The 5926-nt window shown below is 28.8% G+C and overlaps 1 pseudogene; it reads left to right on the top strand.

The window, feature by feature from the left end:
- Nucleotides 1-1347: 1347 nt before the first annotated feature.
- LOC140852192 (uncharacterized) lies at nt 1348-2040 on the top strand (annotated as a pseudogene).
- The last annotated feature ends 3886 nt before the right edge of the window (nt 2041-5926 follow it).

Genomic DNA, 5926 nt, shown 5'->3' with positions numbered 1-5926 from the left:
AATAGACCTATGTACATGTGTGGTTTTGGATTTTAGGTCTCAAAGCAGTTGCATGACTGGATTAAATTTATCTTGATTTTTAATAACTAGCTATGAGATAAGTGAGGTAACACTTCTCAATATATTTTTAAAATAATTTAATAATTTTTGCATATGTCTAATTAAGTGGTCAAGCATATTAGTTTTATTTCTCGTATAAGAGTTAAATACATATTTTAATACTTCTGTAAATAAATTAATTGAATATATGATCTGTTTGGAATACTGAATTTAGAAAATGTGACTAGATAACTTATAAAATCATTTTCGTGCATATTCTGCATGACTATGATCTGTTCCAGCCCCGCTGATGGGGATTATACGTTGAATCTATTAATCTTATCATCTGAGAAATTAGTTTTGACATTGCACCACCGGTGATTATAATAATGGTATTTGGGGTGCTACTGGGTTATATGGCTGTAGCCAAATATTGGATCTAATATCAGTTTGTGGAAAGCACGCTTTGAAAAATAAAAGAAATATTATTTTTTGATATTAGTTATTAATAAATTTTGCCCAATCAATTATATCTATTTATTTTTATTATAAATTAATATACTTGGATCTATCTTGAAATATTTTGTCACTTGCTAAGCTAATATAGCCCATTATTGTTCTTTCTTTGTTTTTCAGACTTTGATTTTTTTGGGGGGGAGCAAGCTAGTTTGTGTGGAGTATTTAGAAGATTTTAATTTGCAAGGATTAAGGTTGTCTTGTTCTTGATCTAAAATTATTATGAAATAGTTAGATTTATATTTTAGATTGCCTTATATGTCTATGGAGTCCACTTTGTAAGCATGCAGCATCTGTTACGTACTTGATTTGAGAGTGATAGAATATTAGATGGTATCAGAGTCTGGGTTTAAGATCACTAGGAATTATGATAGATTATGTTAACAATAGTGACACAAGAGCCCAGATTCAAGGAACCTTAGAACTCGTTGGAAAGGTTGAAAGTTGGTAGAAATTAGGTCATGAGACGTCTTTGTTTGTGCATGCTTTCTTGTCAATAGTTCTATATTATTTTGTTTCAAGTATTATGGTGATGTTTATTTTATTTTCATTGAAATAAAAAATGCTGCCCCACCATGGTTGTAGAGAAGGAATAAGTGATTTTATAAGAGTTTCTTAGAGTAAAGTTCCTAATGAATCGATGGCTTAGAACCCACAAGACTAAGAGCATTTGAATCACAATGAGGATCCTCATATTCACCAAAGAGCAACAATTGATCGCTAGCTGCAAGTTAGCCAATCCTGGACCAGCCAACAATTTCATAGGGAAATTTAGCTTGGAATCATAATCAAATGCTTGGATTAATTTAAGAAGTTGTGGGGTTGGTGCACTAACAAAGAGAGCTACCTCAGTAGTTCCCACAATTAGTACGGCTAGCAAAATTCTAGTTCAACTGAGTATAGGAGAAGTATAGTAGACTTTAGGAAGATGGCTCTTCTAGTCTTTCAAGGTACTACTAACCCTCATGAGGCTGAGTTTTGGATTAATGAGATAGAAAAAGCTCTTAGAGCTATGGAATGCACTTATAAGGAAAATGTTAGATTTGCTACTTATATGTTTTAGGATAGAGCTCACCATTGGTGGAAGTGGAGTGCACTCTGACTTCTGGCTATGGGTCAATTATATGGTAGAGATTTTGCACCACCTTTTATTTCAATTATTTTTTTGCTAGCCGGCTAAGGGATTTGGAAAGAGAATTCTTTAATTTATCATGAGGAATGACTGTAGATAAATGCGAGGCAGAATTTGACAAACTATCTTGATTCACTCCCACCTTAGTTGTAGATGATGAGTCCAGGATGAGAAGGTTTGAGGAGGGGTTGAAACCACATATTGGAAGGAGTCTTGCTATAGTGCACTCAACAAATTATGATGATTTAGTAGATAGAGCTAAAAACATAGAAATTATTTGGAAGAAAATCCAAAACATAAAAGAAGAAAAGCCAAAGAAAAGAGATAGAGATTTTGAGGCTCGTGTTGGGTAGGACAAATTGAGTCATGGGGAATCTATAAAATTTTGAGCAACTTAAGGTTCTGAATATTCAACTGATTTCCATTAGGAGAAACTAAGATTTTATAGTAAGGCTAATCAATAGGACATGCTTAAGTGTGCCATGTGTGATGGTATCCACAAGATCAAGAAATGCAGGAGATAGCTGAGTGTCCACCGAATGTATCAGAGTCTCAATCAATTCAGAAATCACAAGTTATTAGCAATCAATCAACTCAAGCTTCGACTGCTCAAACTTCTACTACTCAAACTCAAACAGCCTAGACATTTTCTCAAGAGCAATAGAAAGAGGGCAGACCATACAATCAGGGCTATGTCTTTGCACTAACTCTGCAAGATGCACAAGCATCCAATGCCAAATATTAGGAATAACTTAGTTTATAATAGTAACTAGGTCATGTAATAGTTTTGAATATGATAACTAACTTAATCATGATAAGGTATATTTGAGGCAAGTTAAGAAGAAAGCCTCAAAGTTTTGTTTAGATTCTATTGCAAAGTTGAAATTTTGGATTTGTTTAGTTTTAGCGTAGAATAATATTTCAGTCAGAAACTATTTAGAGAACTTGAAGAAATTTTATGGGTTTGGATTAGAATGCGCAGTGAAGTTGATGGGTTAAGTTATTTTAAAGCTTGTCAAAAACAATAGCATTGACATATGTGATATCTGGACAAAATGATCTATGGTTAAGTTAGGATGTATATGCTTTAATTATTTGATAAATCAAATAATATTAATTTTGAGAATGAAATTTATTTAAGGGAGGTAGGATGTAACACTTGGGCCCATACTCGGATTAATCAAGCCAAGTCATATGGAATTGCATCTTAGGCGGTGCATGAATGGAAAAAAGGGAAATTCCTTGTATACTGTCTGCGATGTAGAAAATCTGACGTAGAGTGGACCATATCATCCGATTAGTCCATATAGTGCCCTCGTGGTGCAACATGACGGATCTTGCTTCTCATCAAATCAGATATCTGAAGGCATGAAGAAAATGGAGGCAGTGCATTGTTCCATCATCGAATATATTTAATGCACATCATGATTTATTTTTTAAATTAAACATGATGAAAATATCATTTTTCTCCAAGATGAAGTGTTTTTATTATTTTACAGTCTGATTGGACATTACAAATACTGCTCTTCTCTCACTTCTTCCTCATTTTGTTGAGCTTCTACTTAAGAATCTAGGTGTCCAATGTTTATTCTATAGTGAGAATTATGCGTCTGAGGTTATTGACCAGCATCTACATAATATTATCCATCCAAGCAATATCTCCCACCATCAAGAAGTAATATATTATCTTTAGATCCTTTATTATAACATTTTTATAGTTTCTTTATTACAGCAGTTTTTTTATAGTTAATCAAAATTAATAAATTAGATAGGTTCAAATAGAGTTTTTTTTTTCAGTTTTGAATATAGCACATTATATAATTTTTTTTTCAAAAAATCATATAATAAATCAGAAAGTCAAGATTTCTATTTAGGATAGCTTTTGATAATATTATGATATTCAAGATCAAAATTATAATATTATAGATTTATATTATAATATTATAGATTAAAATTATGATATCTTGCAGATAAATCATCTTTCGAAGATAGTTTTGATAATATTTTGATATCCTATATCAAAATTATAATATTATAAATTAATATTATGATATTCTATAGATAAAATATATTTTAAATATATTTTTTGATATTTTATGATATTTTGAATCAAAATTATAATATTCTATATTAAAATTAGAACATCTTATATGTAAAAAGTCTTTCGAAGATAGTTTTAATAATATTATGACATCTTACATCATAATTGTGATATTATAGATTAATATTATAAGATTATATAAGTAAAATATCTTTTAAATATATTTTTTGATATTTTTATAACATCTTTAGTCAAAATTATTGTGATATTCTATGTTAAAATTATGACATCCTATAGGTAAAATATCTTTCAAAGATAGTTTTGATAGTATTCTGACATCCTAGATTAAAATTATGATATTATATATTAGTATTATCATATCTTATGGGTAAAATATCTATCAAAAATATTTTTTGATATTTTTATGATATCTTAAATCAAAATCATAATATTTGATATTAAAATTATAACATCCTGTAGGTAAAATATCTCTCGAAGATAGTTTTAACAATATTATGATATTTTAGATTAAAATTATGATATTTTAAATTAATATTATGATATCTTATAGATAAAATATCTTAAAATTGATATTTTTTGATAATTTTATAATATCTTAGATCAAAATTATGATATCCTATAGGTGAAATATTTTTTGAAGATAATTTTGATAATATTATGACATCTTAGATTAAAATTATGATATTCTAAATTAATATTATAATATTCTATAGATAAAATATTTTTTAAGTATATTTTTTAATATTTTTATGATATTTTGGATCAAAATTATGATATTTTATATTAAAATTATGACATCTTGTAGACATAAAATATTCTGAATATATATTATGACATTCTAAATCAAAATTATGACATTCTAGATTGAAAGTATAATATTCTAGTTTGAAATTATGATATCCTGCTATAAAAATTACTTTTAAAGTAAAAAGATATCATAATTATGATATTCTAGATTGATATTATGATATTTTAGATTAAAATTATAATATACTGTAGTATATTGTTAAAGAACCTTATATTTATATCTTTCATATATATTTTTTGACTTCAAAGAATTTTCTATATATCTTCTATAGAGATTCTTGTAAATGATCAGTTGGATGAGACTTCATATGATGGTTATCTTGAGAATCCACCTTCTTCTACTGTACCACATATAGATAATAATAATGTTGATTTTTATGTTAGAATGAAGTTCAATTCAGTAATCGATGTATATAATTTCTATAATGCTCATGCGAGAAGAGTTAGTTTGAAATCACAACCGTATTTAGTAAGTCTAATAATAAAAAGAATTATACTTCAAACATCTAGCATATTAGAGGGAAGAAAAATCTAAAAAAATGAATAATTTTGTGAATCCTAGAGACATCGATAAAATTGATTGTAAGACCTCAATAAAAGTCCAACTTAATTTCAATATTGACAAGTGGAGATTGGATTATGCTATTGTAGAACATAATTATGAGCTATCCATATCAACTATCACTTATCTACAGTCCCACAAGAAGATCAGCATTTCAAAAAAAGTAGGGATTAGCGACATGCATGTTGTGAATATATCTATAACTCAAATATATACTCTACCATGATAAGAAGGAAAGGGGGAAGAAGATAATTAGAATTCACAGAGAAGGATGCTCATAATCATATTTGTCAGAAACATCAAAATCAACTGAAAAAAAAAGATGCACAGTTAATAATTATCTATTTCATATAAATGCAAGTTAAAAATATAAATTTCTTCTATACATTAGACTTGAATTGCAATATGTAGCTAAGGACTGTGTTCTAGATCCAGCCAATGTCAAAAATGATATATACTTGCTTTGATGATGTATTGACTTTTGACTCCATTTACCTCACAAACACATGCCAAATGTCATTCTATTCATTTGTTGGAGTTAAGCACCGTGGACAGTCCATCTTGCTTGGCTTTGTATTATTTTCAGATGAGAGGATGGAGACCTTTAAATGGATATTTCAGTCATGATTGGATGGAAATGGTGGTCAAGCGTCCAATGCCATCATCACTGATCAAGATAAGGTGATCGAGACTGCTGTCAGAAAATTTTTTTCAAATATACAACACTCATTTTGTCTTTGAAACATTTTGAAGAAGATTTCTGAAAAGATAGGCCATATATGCATAGCACATCTCAAATTTGGTTGAA

The sequence above is a fragment of the Elaeis guineensis genome, chromosome 10 (genome assembly GCF_000442705.2).
Source record: "Elaeis guineensis isolate ETL-2024a chromosome 10, EG11, whole genome shotgun sequence".
NCBI lineage: Eukaryota > Viridiplantae > Streptophyta > Magnoliopsida > Arecales > Arecaceae > Elaeis > Elaeis guineensis.
Note: the sequence above shows the minus strand (reverse complement) of the source record. Positions and strands in the feature narration are given on the sequence as shown.